Here is a 17714-nt window from a genome sequence, read left to right on the forward strand (position 1 = left end):
CTAAAAGTTGCTCCGCCGATGCAAGATGCCCTTCCCGGGCTTGCTCCTCCTCTTAGATGGGACGTGTCGAGTCATCCTTCCGCGCACAAGTCACTCGCGAACATCCCGACCGTGATTTTACAATCGCGAAAATTATTGATTACTTATATTTTCTTTTTTTTTTTTAAACTATTGTATTTTTTTTAGCATTACGTCTCTTATATTTATGATAGAAATATGTGCTAAAAAAAGTTATTACAAATTTTTCCGACACGTTTTAGATGGCGACGGGCGCGACGAGTTCTTCATCGGTCGCGACAATGGTAATGTGCTGCTGGCCAAGAGGCTGGATTGGGAAACCCAGAACTTTTACAACCTCACGATCGGCGTAACTGATGGTGTGCACACGACGCTGACGCAGCTGCTCGTTACAGTGATCGACATCAACGATCACCGGCCGGAGTTTACTGAGAACACGTATCACGTCGACATCTCAGAGAATGTCGAGAAGGGCGAGAAAATTCTGCAGCTACACGCGACCGACGAGGACGAGGATAAGAAGGTCTTCTACAGCTTGCACGCAGCGCAGACACAGGCTTCACTCGAGATCTTCCACGTGGACTCGGTTTTGGGCTCTATTGCATTGAACGAGCCGCTCGATCGAGAGACCATTGAAGAGCACGTGCTGACAGTAATGGTTAAAGATCAAGGCACACCGGCCAAACGCAACTACGCTCGGGTGATCGTCACCGTGCACGATCACAACGATCACGCGCCCGAGTTTATCAGCGAAATCATTCAGGGCAAGGTATACGAGAGCTCGCCGATCGGCACAGCAGTGGTGCAAGTGTGCGCCATTGATCGGGATCGCGGAGAGAACGCCAGGATCACCTACTCGATTACGTCCGGCAATGTCGGCAACGTGTTCACCATTGATCCAGATCTTGGTTTCATCCGCGTAGCACGCGAACTCGACCTCAGCGTTTCGTCGGAGTACATTCTTCTTGTAAAGGCGACCGATCACGGCTCTCCCGCGCTGGCGAACACCGTGCCGGTGCATGTGATGGTGACGATGGCCGACAACGCATCGCCGCGCTTCATTCAGAAGGAGTTGTCCGCAGAAATATACGAGAATCAACAACTAGGCACGTACGTGAAGCATGTGGAGGCGCGTAGTACATCGTCGTTACAATTCGAGATCGTACGCGGTAATCGAGATGATACGTTCTTTGTGAATCCGAGCACCGGAGTGATCGTCATCAAGAATCAGCTGGACTACGAAAAGACCAAGTTCTACAATCTAACGGTCTCGGCTACAAACATGGCCGGCACGTCTGCAACTTGCAACGTCATCGTTCATGTCCTCGATAGGAACGATAACGCGCCGCGTTTTCTACAAGCGCAGTACAGCGGTGAGATTAGCGAAGGTGCCAGTATTGGTTCCCTTGTTTTAACCAACACGAGCGCACCACTAGTTATCAAGGCCGAGGACGCAGATTCTGAGCTTAACGCACTGCTCAATTATGATATTGTCGAGGATCTACCGCGAAAATACTTCCATATAGATTCCAGTACCGGCGCCATACGCACAGTCATGTTGTTGGATCATGAGACCATACCGATGTTCACGTTTCACGTGAAAGTCTCGGATCTAGGCAAGCCAAAGCTCTCATCCGAGACCACCGCGAAGGTGATGATAGCCGTGACAGACGTCAACGACTGTCCGCCCAAGTTTTCCAAGACTGATTACAACGTCACGCTTCTATTGCCGACGTATAAAAATGTCGCTGTCACTCGAGTAAGCGCCGTGGATCCTGACAGCTCCGAAGGAGCCGCGTTAAGGTACACGATACACTGTGGAAACGTGTCAGTAGGCTTTCTAAATGTCAAAATTTTTATTTGAATTTAGCGTTAAATATTTTAGTTTATAATATCTGCAACACATTTTATAACAATTAATGCGTTTTATTTACGTAATATTTTATATTAAAAAAATTAATATGGTATTCGCGTGAAAATATTCTTCAATTATCTCGTTAATTATATTATTAATATTTTTTAAATCTATTTTTTTTTGTGACTTACTTGATTAATAATACGTATATTATATTTGTAGATATGATATCATCGATGAGAATAAGGCTCATACTTTCGACATTGATGCTCAAAGCGGCATTATTACGGTTCATAATCCAGAGCGCATGAGGAAGAACTATCTCCTTCACGTACGAGTGTCAGACGGCAAGTACTCGAGCGTGGCACAGGTGAACGTGATAGTAGAAAAATCAGAGAATTCTGGTTTGATCTTTCAAAAAAATGTCTATGAAGGTGCCATCATGGAGAACTCCACGAAAATTACAACCGTAGTGGTAGTAAACGTTCTTGGTAGTTCATTGAACGAACACATTGTCTTCAGCATCCTTAATCCCACCGATATGTTTGTGATCGGACCGACTTCCGGCGCAGTCAGAACCAACGGTATACGATTTGATCGAGAAGTGTGCGATCACTACGAATTAATCGTTGAAGCGAAAAGCCATCCACCGGATCGCGAGAAGCCCAGGGTGGCTCACGTCATAGTAAACGTCACTATACTCGACATTAACGATAATTGTCCAATGTTCGTTAATTTACCTTATTACGCTGTCGTTTTTGTTGATGCTCAAAAAGGCGACGTTATTACAAAGGTAATTTATTATTTAAAAAAAAAATTATATATTTTTTTTTTATCCTAACTTCGATCTTGTATATGTTATATGGATTGTAAATGTCTTTTTTTATTATGCAGGTTCATGCGATAGACATGGATAGCGGCGATAACGGTGAAGTGAGATATGAATTGAAGAAGGGTCACGGAGAGCTCTTTAAGGTGTGCCGAAAAACCGGTGAAATATCGTTAAAACAGAATCTTGAGGGTCACAATCGCGAGTATCAGCTTACAATTGCTGCGTATGACGGCGGGGAGTTTGTTAAAGTCAATAACTTGCTTTCCGCTTAATCCCGTTTTAAATGAGTTTCTAAATATGATTGCAGGAATAACGCCTTGTTCCATTGAAGTGCCAGTCAACGTGAAGGTGATAGATCGCTCAATGCCAGTATTTGACAAGCAATTCTACACGGATAGCGTGCTCGAGAGTATAGAAGTACATTCACCTCTGGCGTTATCCATTCAAGCTGAGTCACCTTTGAATCGCAAACTCATATACAGCATTACTAAGGGTAATGATTTTGAAGAGTTCGCCCTGGACTTCAACACGGGTAAGTAAAATACGTAACATAGATTCTCGAGCATGTGCTATCAGATGACAAATGAGAACTCTACGTTAGTAAATAATTTCGTATGAGATAGTAACGTATAAATTGTATAATACAGTGAAAAAGTAGAAGCATACAAGAATTGGCGATGTTGTTTTCTATTAGCTTTACGCAGCAAGTAATATTATATTTATTTGAAAATGTTTTAATCAAGAAAAAGTATTCCATGTTTAAAGTTTTTTTTTAATTAAAAATATATAGACGTGAATATTTCATCAGATGTATGGAACCAAATAAAATGTTTTTCTTTTTATTTTGTAACTTGGCTATGGGACTTACACTATTCGAACTACAGAAGGGTTTTTCATGTAATGCTAGTATGGCTACGTTTAGTAAACTCGTCAGTTTTGCTGCATTATGATAGTTGGTTACTAAATTCTAATTGCATAACAATATTGGTAAAATTAGAAAAAGATGAAAAAACAGAAGAGATAATTTTAATCTGTTACAATATTAATTATGGCATATTAAAAATTAATTATTTTGACATTTTTAAATTTAAATCGATTAACGCCGATTCTACGTTATTTTATTTTTCTACATTTAATCATATTTGGCTTTTAAATAAATATATTTTTGGATTATATGTATTATTTAGTGGCTGTTTGTATTAATAATTTTTTTTATAGTAGATTGATTCAGTTTTACTCAAATCATGATATACACTTGTTCCATATATATTTCTTATAAATGCTTGTTGTCTGAAAACTAGAGATTAAAGTCTTGTTGTATCTCCCTTCGCAGCCCCCGACAGTAACAATGGTCCTTGTGAGTATTAAAAATAAAAATTCTAATTCTATCGGTCTATGCTGTGTTTTGCTACGCTATGTTATACACTGCTGTGTTCATGCACGATGTAATATCACAAGCAAATCGCTACAGTTGAATCGAACAGATTGAAACAATGCGAGCAACGAAATTGAATTTGGATAAATCTGAGATTCAATAACTAAATCGAGACTGGCTTATATTCCGACTCGATAGCATCGAGTCCAATGTGGAAGATTCAAATTTGAATATCTTGCTCCTAATTCAAAAATATCTTATATATCTAGGTTACTCAATTTCGGAGATATCTTGCACAAACTTTCGAAGAAAACGAAATTAGCCATTGCTAGATTCATATTTAAACAATTGATCGCTGTTATATTACGTTTAATGTAAAATCGCAGTTTTAATCTTCAATCCTCAATAGAAAATGTAATTAACAGTTCGGAATATATATGTATATGCTTATCAATTGCTGCAATGCTTGATTGAATTTCCAATTAACATTTTGATCGATGCAAATTATTCAATTATATTATGCAATTACCATAACAACACGCCGACATGTACAACCTATTCTCTCTTAGGACATACGTAATATACATTGTTTCCAACGAATATTACATACGTAATACTCATTGTAGTACAGCCAAAAATAAAATAATTCTTTGCAAAAAGCAAAGATAAATAATAGAATCAAAATTTTTAAAGTCTTATTTATATAAAAAATTATTTTATTTTTGGTTATATTATCGTTTCATATATGTGTGTACATATCTCGTCACAAATGCATCAGTTACGTTTGTAAAGATTACATAAGATGCACTTTATATTTCACAACTAGATATAACATGTGGCATGTTTAGTTTTATATTGATTCTTTCACATCTTATTTCCATAAACTAATTTTGATTTTATTCTCATACGCCTGCAACACTTAATTAGGTAAATTAATCGCACGATAATACGCGTACAGCGAAAGTAACAATAAACATTTCGAATTACTGACATCATGCGCGAGCTTAAGCGTGAGCTTGTTGCGCGCTTTCGCGGCAGGCTAACATTTACGAAGATGAAGTTTTCTGAGCCTTTCAATTAAAAAGATTATAATACCTACCTGCTTTCGAGGGAGCGTTCTTCTCTCCTCTGTAAACCGCTTTAGTCGTGTACATCATTCTACAAAATTAATTTTGTTCCTGCTCCCTGTTTTTCCACGATCGTAATCTGGGCGGGTCTCATTAAATTGTAATCGCGATGGAACCACACGAAACCGGCTTGGAGCACAATAGCTGCTTACACGCACTCGTTTCACGATCCGAAGCTAGTCTAGACACATCATAAATATTTCGCCTGGATGTGAACGTGCGGCCCACCCATTTTCATTTTCTTCACGAGATTTCAATAGCTTTAACCTGCTCGCATGTCGTGTCTGCACCTAATGTAAGGCACTGTTATCTATACCATTTTCGAGATTATTTTGAAATTAATTTTTGAAAAATTACAATACATCGGAGGGTAATCGCAATGGAATTTTGATATATATCTCTTGAGAGGTGCGGACACTAGCAAGTAATTCACGAAATTCCTGACATTTTATGTGAACATAATTACACGTGTGATTGCATTCATTTGCGTCTTTCAATGTCTACAAATTCGTCGGATTGACGCCATAGAAATAAGTTCTATGTTGTAAACTAACGTGATTTCGAATTCATTGCAAGTTTCTTATATGCATTTAAAAAGAGCATCGGTCTTCTGACGGATATGTAGACATTCCGCTGCGTAGCGTGTGCTTTTGGGTCTACAATCTTTCTCTTTCTATAAATTAGGTGTAATCTATGTGGTGGATGAACTGGATTATGAGCAAAAGAAGCAGTACGAGCTGACCGTACGCGCCACCGACAGCGTGTCAGGAGTTTACGCGGAGGTGCTCGTCAGCATCCTCGTCCTGGATGTAAACGATTGCCCACCCGAATTCACGCAGGACTCCTATAATATCTCGGTATCAGAGGCGGCAGTATTCGGGACTCCTGTTTTACGAGTGAGCTCCAGAGACAATGACACAGGTAAATAAAAAGTTAATTTCTAAGCTTCGCGCTGAAATAAAAATCGAATTGCTTCTTTTTTATACATATGAATAACTTTTGGAAAGCGCTGTTATCCTCATCACATTCATTATTCATTTTTGCGCAGGCATCAATCAACAAGTTCGTTATGCTATTCAAAACGACACCGAGGATAGTACGGATTTGTTCCACATCGATCCCGACGAGGGTGTAATATTTCTCAAACGATCTTTGGACCACGAGAGCCGTGAATCCCATCATTTTACTGTGATTGCCATGGACCGCGGTGTGCCGAGCCTATCGAGCACGGCGCATGTTTGGATGACCGTTATCGATATGAACGACAATCCGCCCAAGTTTGAGCAACCCTCATACACCTGTTCTCTATCGGAGCACGCTGAGCGTGGTCAATTCGTGACGGTGGTGTCAGCCAGCGATCCAGACTACGTCGACGAAAAGCTGACGTACACCATTGTAGGTGGGAACGAACAACAGACTTACAATATCGACCAGTCGACCGGTATTATCTCGCTGATAAACATGCAGAACTTCGGCGAACAGAAACTTAGCATGCTCAACGTGTCCGTCACTGACGGCGTTTACACAAGCTTTGCTCGTGTCAAGATTGAAATTCTACCAGCGAACAGACATAATCCGAAATTTCCGAACCCGATAGTCGAAGTGACCGTTTTGAAGAATCAGTTGCCTGGTAGATTGGTCACTAGCGTACTGGCCGTAGATGAAGACTTCGGCGAGTACGGCACAGTGACGTACACGATAATATCGGAGATGATGAAGGAAGTGTTTGACATAAATAAGCTCACTGGCGAGATAGTAACGCGAAAGAAACTTGATCGAGAGGAACAGAAGCGATATGAGATACTAGTAATGGCGATGGACGGCGGCGGTAGATCCGGATTTGTGATGGTGCGAGTTAAAGTAGGCGATGAGAACGATAACGCGCCGATCTTTCTTCTCAGAGAATATAAAGCAACTATTCAAGGCAATCTGTCTCTGAACACACCTTTCTTGAAAGTAAAAGCACAGGACGCAGACGAGGATGAGGCAGCAAAGATTGTTTATTCCATTTATGAACCACAAACTTCTCCTGCTAGATCTCTGTTCGGTATAAATCCCGACACAGGATCTGTCTATCTGCAGAAAAGCGCTGTACCATGGGGTGAGATATAGTTTTATTTTAAATTTTGTGAATAAAATAATATTCTTAAAATCTTTATATAATAAAAATTATATAATAAATAAATCTTTATATAATAAATATTTGTTATTTTCAGAAAATCAATTGTTTGAAATGTTTATTCGTGCGGAAGATAAAGGTACGACTACTCATCATGCCGACGTGCCGTTAAGTATTTATATAATGGGTTCTAATGATATTCCACCTTTATTCGAACGAAAAGAAGATAAATTCTTTATAAGAGAGGATTCTTCCGTTGGTACACCGATCACGAAACTTAAGACTGTCACAAATAGCACTGTAACATATCGTATAGTATCTGGTGATGAAGACAACCCGCTTTTTACGATCGACTCTCACGGTCAAATCACTTTGGCGAGACCATTAGATCGAGAACTAAAAGACAGTCATTTGATCGGAGTCCTTGCTGAAACAGACTCAAGCCCTCCGCTTACAGCTCTTGCCGAGATCTCTCTTCAAGTATCGGACGAAAACGATCATGCACCGAAATTCGAAAGCAATCCGTACGCGATTAATTTGGCTGAAAACATCGAGGAGGGAACATCGATATTAAAAGTTATTGCGCACGATATGGACCTCGGTAGCAATGGTGAAGTACGTTACTCCTTCGGATCCGATATAGGAGAATTGGCGAACGTTTTTGCGGTAGACGCTTACACCGGTTGGATATCGACATTAGTACAGCTCGACAAAGAAAAGCAGCCGGAATATAAGTTTCAGGTAATATAGATATATATAATTTAAACTAACTTATATATAATTAAAATTTATTTATGTATAATTTTTTAAATATTGACGCTAGAAAATTTAAAACGTTATTTGTGCAATGATTTTTTTTAGGTGGTTGCCACTGACAATGGAAATCCGAAACACTTTGCGAGAACATCGGTGCATGTCAAATTAAAAGATTATAACGACAACTCGCCTGCTTTTGTCAACGATCGTTACGAGGCTACAGTGAACGAAGACGCTTTACCAGGAACGGTTGTAGTGAAATTAATTACCGTCGATAAAGACACAGATGTCATTACGCCGATAGAATTTTATATAACACCAGGTGATCCTAGATCGCAATTTCAAATCAGATCTACCGGCGAAGTGTACGTGGCGAAATCTTTAGACCGAGAAACTACCGATCGTTACGAGCTTCAGATCGTTGGGACTGATGGAAAATATGTTTTTGAGACAAAAGTAACTGTGCAAATTTTAGATGTTAATGATAACCCTCCGTATTGTCTCAGATACCATTATAGAGAGATACTTTCCGAGGGTTCGCATCCTGGTACTTATGTCTTGACCGTGTTAGCCACCGACTACGACGACGAACCGAATGCGAAATTACGATTTTACTTAACCGGCGACAATAACGATAAATTTTCGTTAGATAAGGAAACAGGCGTGCTAAAAACCGTCGGGCAACTCGATCGAGAAACGCAAGCCAAATATTCTTTGACAGCTCACGTGCAGGATCGAGATAAGCCGGCTTGGGAATGTTCGTCACAGTTGGAGATTCTCGTTTCCGATCTCAATGATAACGCACCGAAATTTACTATGTCAACTTATAGCAGCTCTTTGCCCGAGGATGTCGAAATTGGCACACTCGTGACGAAAGTACACGCTACAGACAATGATATTGGTATTAATCGGAAGATCCGGTACGAATTTATTGACTCTGCGGATGGCCATTTTCATATTGCGGCGGATAGTGGAATAGTCACGCTGGCTAAGCCTTTGGACAGGGAAACGAAGGCTATGTACAATGTAACAATTCAGGCGCTTGATCAGGGCACTCCTCAACTAATGGGAGCCGCTTCTCTTATCGTTAATGTACAGGATATCAACGACAATCCGCCAGAATTCACTTCCAAGATTTACTTTGCAAAAGTGCCTGAGATCTATGCAGTTGGTACTGAGGTAGCACGAGTGCTCGCTACTTCTAAAGATACAGGTGTAAATGCCGATATATATTATTCGATCGTCGGGGGAAACGAACATAAGAAGTTTCAAATAGACGCCAAGACGGGCGTTTTGACTATTGCCGAACAGCTGGATTATGAACGCGCTCGCGATTATTTTCTCACTATTCAAGCAGTCGATGGAGGTATTCCACCGCTAAGCAATCACGCTACCGTTAATATTACCGTCACCGATAGTAATGATAACACACCTATCTTCAGCGAAGTATCGTACAGAGCTTTCATAAAAGAAGATGCGAAAATTGGAGAGCAAGTTACACAAGTAAGTTTTTTTGAAATCTAATTACTTGCATAATAAATAATGTATAAATTTATACTAATTATTTGAAAAATATAAATTATGTGCAATGCAAAAGTATATGTCTTATTTATAAAAATACGTTGTTTCAGGTATATGCAAATGATTTAGATAGTGAAGAGAATGGTAACTTATCGTATTATATAGAACGTGGCGATAGACAAAAGCAATTTTCCATCGACAGAAAAACCGGACAAATAACTGTCGCCGCGCCATTGGATCGAGAAGAAGTTAGTGTCAAATATAATTAACCATAATATCTATTTATGCTTATAATTATAAACATAAATTAATTATTAAACGTTCTACTTTCTTTTTCAGATTGCGAATTATATATTGGAAGTTCATGCTCGTGATAATGGCATACCGACACTTTCAAGTTTTGTGATGGTAAATATCGAAGTTCTGGATGCAAATGATAACCCGCCGTTGTTTTCCCACCCAAATTACACGGCTGTCGTGCAAGAAGATAAACCACTTGGGCACACGGTTTTACAATTTGTCGTCACCGATGCGAACGTTGAACCGAATGCCGAACCGTACACTTTTGACTTCCGTTCTGGGAATGAGGGAGATGCGTTTCGATTGGAACAGGATGGTACTTTGCGAACGGCAACGAAATTTAATAACAGAGTAAAAGATAAATACGTATTGCACATCCGAGTATTCGATAATGGTAGCCCGCCACTGTACTCAGACGCATGGGTTGTAATCAAGGTGATTGAAGAATCGCAGTATCCACCGGTAATAACGCCTCTTGAAGTAATTATTAATTCTTACATGGACGAATATCCAGGTGGCATTATCGGGAAAGTGCACGCGACCGATCAAGATCAATACGATTCGCTTCTATTTAGTTTAATACCATCCTCGCTGATCCCGAGCACCGATCTCTTTCAAATAGACAAGATCGATGGCACGTTAGTCGCTTTGCCCAGACTCGACGTGGGTGAATATAGAATAAATGTTAGCGTGACGGACGGCAAATTCCACTCGTACTCCGTCGTGAAAGTTGACGTCGATCTGGTAACTGAGAAGATGCTCGAGAATTCGGTGATCGTGAGATTTCGAGAGGTTAGCCCAGAGGATTTTATGTTGAGTCACCGCAAAGGTTTCGTTAGAACTGTTCGCAATGCAATGAACTGCCGACTTAAGGACATAATTATTATTAGCGTGCAGCCATCATCTGATGAAACGAATTTAATCAAGTCTCGAACGATTCGTCAGGCAGTTCACAATGATCTTGATCTTCTATTTGCCGTAAAAAAAGCCGCGAATCCTGCGGGTTTATCCGGTTTCTATGCATCGGAAAGCATACGCGAGGCATTGAATCAGCACGTGGAGGAGTTGGAAGAGTCGACAAAGTTAGTCGTCGAAGAAATCGTCCGATTTAAGTGCAATAAAGGTTACTGTTTCTATGGTGATTGCCAAAACAAGATTACTCTTGACCCTGCTCAAATCACACCTGTGTCTACTGACGTAATGAGTTTTGTATCGCCGCGGCACAAACACAAGATGGAATGTAATTGCAAGGAAGGGTACGCCGGTAATCACTGCGAAGTAGTGGTCAACGAATGCGCCAGAGATCCATGTCCTCTGTTCAAAGTTTGCGTGCCAGACTCTTCAATTCAAGGATACTCGTGTCAATGTCCTGAGGGATATGCTGGTCAGACTTGTGATATAGATATTTCTAAATGCCACGACGAGTCGTGTTACATTCCACGGAATCCGATATCTTTCAGTGGCAAGAGTTACGCGCGTTACAAGATTGACAAAGCATTAATAAGACAAACGATCGAAGACCGTCTCAGTTTATCCTTGAGAATCAGGACGATGCAACCTACTGTTAATCTCATGTATGCGGCGGGTAAGGTAGACTACAATATTCTTGAAATCGTTAACGGTGTGATGCAGTACAAATTCGATCTGGGCAGTGGCACGAAATCCAGCTGGAACGAGAAAGTAACAGTGCTCGTCTAACAGTAGACGGAAAACATATTGCTCACGGTTCCGCGCCCGGTATCAATGACATCTTGAACCTGCAGTCAGATGAATTGTATTTAGGTGCCGAGGTGAGACAGCATCCGTCAATCATTGGCTTTGAAGACGTGCAACGCGGTTTCATTGGCTGCATGGATGACGTCAGAATTGCCCGAGTTTCCGTGCCTTTGCACATGAGCGGTGCCAGTAGTGTAGCAATTCTCAAGCGATTCGCCAACGTTGAATTCAGTTGCGATACGACAACTATTCTAGTACCGCCGGGTGTTTGCGGCTCGCAGCCGTGTCAGAACGGCGGCACTTGCAAGGACACGGGCAGCGACAGCTACGAGTGCCAATGTCACAGTCGGTTTGCCGGTTTGGCTTGCGAAATCGATACGGATCCGTGTGCTTCCTCGCCCTGTTTTTACGGCGGGCGTTGCAAAATTTTTCCGGAAGGTGGTGATTACGTCTGTGAGTGTGTCGGACCAAATCTCAGCGGCAAACGGTGCGAGTTCGGCAGGTACTGCAGCCCGAATCCGTGCAACCACGGAGGAGTATGCGAGGAGGGCAACAATGGTCCGATATGCAAGTGCCAGGGCTTCACGGGTGATCGCTGCGAGACCGACATAAATGAGTGCGACGCGAATCCGTGTACGAACGGCGGTACCTGCGTCAACGAGATCGGCACGTACAGATGCATTTGTCCGCCGAACATGACCGGACTGAATTGCGGCAATCCCGCCTTCTCCACGCCTATCATATCCAGCCACTTCAACATTCAATGGGAGCATCTTGTGTGGATCGGCATCGCGGTGCTGTTAAACGTGTTATTTATCATCATATTCGTCGCCTTCTGGCGAATTCGAACGAAGCGGACCAGGACGCGCGCCAACAACATTAACAACGAGACGCGAAAGCAGATTGTCCTGAATTCTGCAAGACCGCACGAGCACGAGTTCAAGCGCAGCTTGAAACTGAGCAATTTGGAAGTCATACAGGTATTACCGTTTTTTTTTAATTTTTTTTTTTTTTTTTTTTAGACTGATTAGCCTTATCTAAAAGCATGAATTTTTCGAGGGCCAACATATATTTGTTCGAAGGCATTATTTCAATATTCGTCTATATAAAAATTGAGATTTTAAAAAACCTCGTTTACAATTACGACGTAATGCCTTCAATTCTTTGTGGCATATAATCGCTATTTTTTTTTTTATTATCGACATTGAGTGCGTTCGGCGAAACAACCGCTCAGCGAGTGCTCAGTGAGCTCTTGCATTTAATTAGTGAATATTTTCAGATTTTAAAGAATATTCTAATCAGATGCAAGAGCTCACTGAGCGTTCAGTGAGCGGTTATTTCGCTGAACGCACTTTAACGTACATTAATGCTGTTTTATTTTTCGTTTGCTACCATTTGTTTTGCCGTCGTGATACAATCCTTCCCGTGCCCTCGTCGCAGCGGTGATCCCGTTTAAGGTCTATGTGTGATTCTTTTTTTTACAGAGAGAACCTCCCCAATGTCCTCCCAGACCCGCCTCCTACACCCCGAGCTCGAACAACGAGCCTGCCACGTACGGTAACTCGGCGGCGGTGGCTTTAAATAACTTGGACACCCTGCGAAGCTACGGTAGCGCGGGCGACGAACTTGAGAATTTCCCGCCGGATTACTTGCGAAATCTGAATCGCAGCACTCCTGTACCACCCCCATCCTTGACTCTCGCTAATCCGGTCGGTGGAAACGCAACTGGCAGCGACACGGACAGTCTACACAAGCCCACCTGGCAAGAGCAGATGCAGCTGGCCTTCTTCATAACGGACACTACCAAAATCAAGAATGGTGAGTGTTCCACTTTCGCGCCCGGTGAAAGAGGAACCTTCCCGGCTGCGTCCGGTAGCTTTTTACTTTTGATTTCGCTTGTAGCATGTGATCGTAAGGGGTATAGCATTAGGCGATATCCCGGTCTCATCATCTCTTTAACGAAACTTTCCTTTCTCTCGCTCTGTCTTATTCTCTTTAGTCTCCCGTTGCGATCTCTTCGTCATTAGCGTAGCCAATTATTCAATTAACACTAGCGTGTTTCGTGTTGTGTGCACTAACAGACCTGAAACGAGCGAGCCCAGTGGTACCAGAGCTGACCACTGGAGGACTACTACTAAACTCTTCTCGACGGACGTCTCATACGGTTGGGTCTTCCGTTGCCTCCGTCACATCCATCGAGGATGATCCTCGCATCGTCGGTGGTAAGTCGAGATAGCCCGCTCGTACGGCTCATAATACAGAGTATCCTGCGAATCACCTATTGTAATTTTAAAGTTAAAGATTAATCAAGTTTTACAAGCTTATTTACAAGGTGATTTTAAGATACTCGGTATATATACTTGAGTCTTTGCTTTTTCGCTTGTACTATTTGTCTTCAATCAAGTACTATTATTTACTTTCGCACCGTTTCCGCCTCTCACTTCTCTCTGCACATCACTATTCTGCATCGCATGTAGCGTGTCAGAGTACAGTCGTTGTCTGCAATGCTTTAAGGGTATCACTGGGACTGCTCAGACTGGGTCAGACCGAGTCAAAATCCGTTACCTAACATCACGGAGGTACCTGGAAGCGAGGTCCCAGACTCGTCTAGTTTCCATAGCAATGAGAGTAATGAATCTAATACTCATCAGTTACCAATGAGTAAGTAATATAAGTGCATGCGTATTGAGTTACCTTTTTTTAATTCAGCATGGAGTGTTCGATTATTTAATTTTTTTAATGTACACCACAATTATAATATATTTTATGTATTATATTTGTATGCAGCGTTTTTGGATAGAAAATAATTGAGATCATACGGATACAGACAGTAATAATGAAATTAATCAAAAACTTAAAAAACGATCAAATGTGAAATCTTCTATCACTACTTCGACCGCCACCGGCAGATCGAAATAGTAATGGAAGTCAACTAACGCGAAGTCAAACATATTATATTAATCATTTTGTTTGTATTATATTATATTTTGTTATATTTTAAATTTGATAGAATCGAATGTATGTGATACTGTTCACGATACAACAAAGAAATTTAATAAAAATTAACAACTTAATATTATAATTAACCACATCGACATTTACGCATGACGAAAAATATTATCATTACTTTACTAAGAATATTAATTACAATAATTTTAAATTTTCTTATAATTTGCTGCTTTGTATAAAAATATAACATGAATAATTTTATTATAGTGCACGGTCCGATAGATCCAACGAGGGATATTGAGACTTTAAACGAAGATCAGGAATCGGAATATGTCGATAATTCTGAATGCGGGACTGAGTTCTCAGAGCAGTATCATTGTGCGGAGACGCAGCGTTTAAATCCCCTCGACAGCGGAGGTGAGGGGAAGTATAAGTACAAGGGTTCCGAGAGCTATTTACGTCATCCAAACACGTACTTGCCTCATTACAATATTCACACTGACACGGAGAACGAGACGAACCCGCTCAACGGCCGTCTTAGCACCCTCGAATCCGACGAAGAAGAAGACGACGTAGTGCCTTATGGTTTTCCGAGCACCCGCCGTAACCGATGCCACAAAGTGATTGAGGAGGATGAGATTGGGTCTGTCATCACCACGTTGGAGGAAAGAAACTCGTTATTAGGCGGCGCAACTAGTAATAGCGATCTCTCTACGAATCTCTGCGAGATCGACGATTCAGAATATGAGATCGCGGATCAAAAGAGCAACGGGCGCCTATGGTTATTGGGGAATGGCATCACGCAAACCTCAGTGTGACAAACGGAGGTGCCGAAGTACGCGAATAGACTGAAGCGTGCGAGAGTGTGTTTCTTCGTGCTTCTACGACCGAGACGCACGGATGTCAGTGAATATGCAATTTTGTACATAGAGTGTTATATTGTCGTAGAGAAATAAGACAGACTGTACAGGCAGCTATGAAATAAGAAATTCGTTTGTGCGAGCCACCGGCGTGTTCGAAATGCACGCCACACATATACGATGTATGCCGTCGTGGAAATACATCATGCCTCAAATCTCCTCCTACACAGGTAGAGTTCAAGGATCAGCGTACTTAATTCTGCAAATTAATCGCGAATAGTTATGTTCTATGACTGCAGTGAGTACGTCGTATTGTATCTAAATTGATAAAAAATTTAGAGCGTTTTTCTTTATTTATCGGACATATTATATGAATATTTTTTTAAATAGTAATTAAACACGTATATATGTATATACCCGCCCTTTGTCCTCCTCGGAGGAATTTAAGAAAGTAATTTTCCTCTCAAAAGATCTAGATTGCTAATGGAAAAGTAATTATTATTTCCATTTGTAACAATTAAAAAATATTAATTTTCTTTTAGCTCTACCAAGGAGATGAGATTTACTAGAGAAAAATAAACTGTGGCAATTACGAGTACACGCGTAAGAAATTATCTTTATTAAAAAAGAAGGAATTCATTACTCGAGAAAAGTAAAGCTAATCACGACCGTGTCGTCAGACCAATGACTATTGTTTAATAATCTATCGTTTAAATTTAACGTGTTAATCCAACAATTATAATTCCAGTGCAAAAGATACATAGGTACATTTATGTATTTTTACTATTTGCTAACTAACTTTATTTTGATTACGTATAAATGAACCGACGGACTACTTAATAATGCATATATTGAGTAAGAAGTAGCAAATTAGCGTGTAAGTAAATGGACTCTAGTGAAAAAGAAAAGCAACCTCCTTCGCGTTACGGAGCGGCATGTGCGCGACTGTGCACGTGCTTATTGCACAGATTAATAGTTAAAAAAAATATATGAAATATTTTTACTGTGATGATAATAATGTTTATACGATGATCAAATATTATAACTTGTATCATAATAATTGCAATGTTAATTACCCAACGTTTTATAACAAATTTAAGAAAAAAAAATGAAAAAACGATGGAGGAGGTAATGTCCTCCTCTGCGTATACGTAAGCTAAGTCAACGTTCCGTTTATTTTACTTTTTTCCCCCCTTTCTATCTTTTTATTCGTCAGCCACCATCAGTACGACCGATAAATCTGCATACATGGTGCTACTATTTACATCACGCTTTATCGTCTATCTACACTAATAAGACTGCTCAGCGGCGCGAGATAATTCATCTCGTCGCGCCCTTTACCAATTTGCCATTTGCATCTCATATATTGTTCATAGGAAACTCCATATAATATATAATGAAATACTTTTTAAAACTGCCAATTAATTCTTAATGCCATATAAGCAATGCATTTTTTTCGATTAATTTATAAAAGATAGAAAAATCGAGGAACAATCTGTTATGCGTCCAATGTTTTTTACTCATTGTCACTTCCATTTAGAATACTTTTCCTTAACAGATATTGTATAGCGGCAGCTTATTTGGGTGAGGTATAGATGTTCTTTTATACACGTAGAATTTTGTTGAGAAATTCGACTTTATGTTCCTGTTCTGTAAAGGATGCCAGCTATCCTGCTAGTTTTGGTAGGATACATTAGCGAATCATATTAATAATAATGCTAAACAGGGTGATTTTTATGTTGACCAAGAAAAAGCATCGTCTCTCGTCCTTGCATAAGTTAAAATCGACTGTGCGTCTACTTTCTGAAATTTAAAGCATCATCATTCATGTTCGTACAACAAAATTTTTTACTGATTTTATATTAAAATCGTATAATAATACAAGATAAAAGAAATATAATTGATTTTAATTTTTAAATGTTTTAAAACAAAAAAAGTGGCAACAGCTGAAAATGTTGCAAAACTATGGTTATCCAACGCTCTATGGCGCTTGCAAAAAGATGGGACTCATCGTAACGTATTTAAAGAAGCTAATTAAAGATGTCATAAAACAATGACAGTTATTACATCTTAGATGTAAAAATTATTTTTTATTTTATAATAACATTAAGATATTTATCTTTAAATATAAGATATTAGATTTAAGATTAAAATCAAAAATAATTTGTAAGCTTATTGAGTGCACTTTGAAAAGGTGATCTCTAAAATTTATTTTATGATTTTATATACAGATTCAATTTCTAAATCGGACTGATAATCAAATGTCATTGAAGCTTATTAGTTTAA

The 17714-nt window shown here is 40.0% G+C and overlaps 1 pseudogene; it reads left to right on the top strand.

Moving 5' to 3' along the window:
* Nucleotides 1-17496, top strand: part of LOC139101958 (fat-like cadherin-related tumor suppressor homolog) — a 43067-nt pseudogene extending 25571 nt beyond the window's left edge.
* Nucleotides 17497-17714: the final 218 nt, after the last annotated feature.

Source organism: Cardiocondyla obscurior, linkage group LG04 (genome assembly GCF_019399895.1).
Source record: "Cardiocondyla obscurior isolate alpha-2009 linkage group LG04, Cobs3.1, whole genome shotgun sequence".
NCBI lineage: Eukaryota > Metazoa > Arthropoda > Insecta > Hymenoptera > Formicidae > Cardiocondyla > Cardiocondyla obscurior.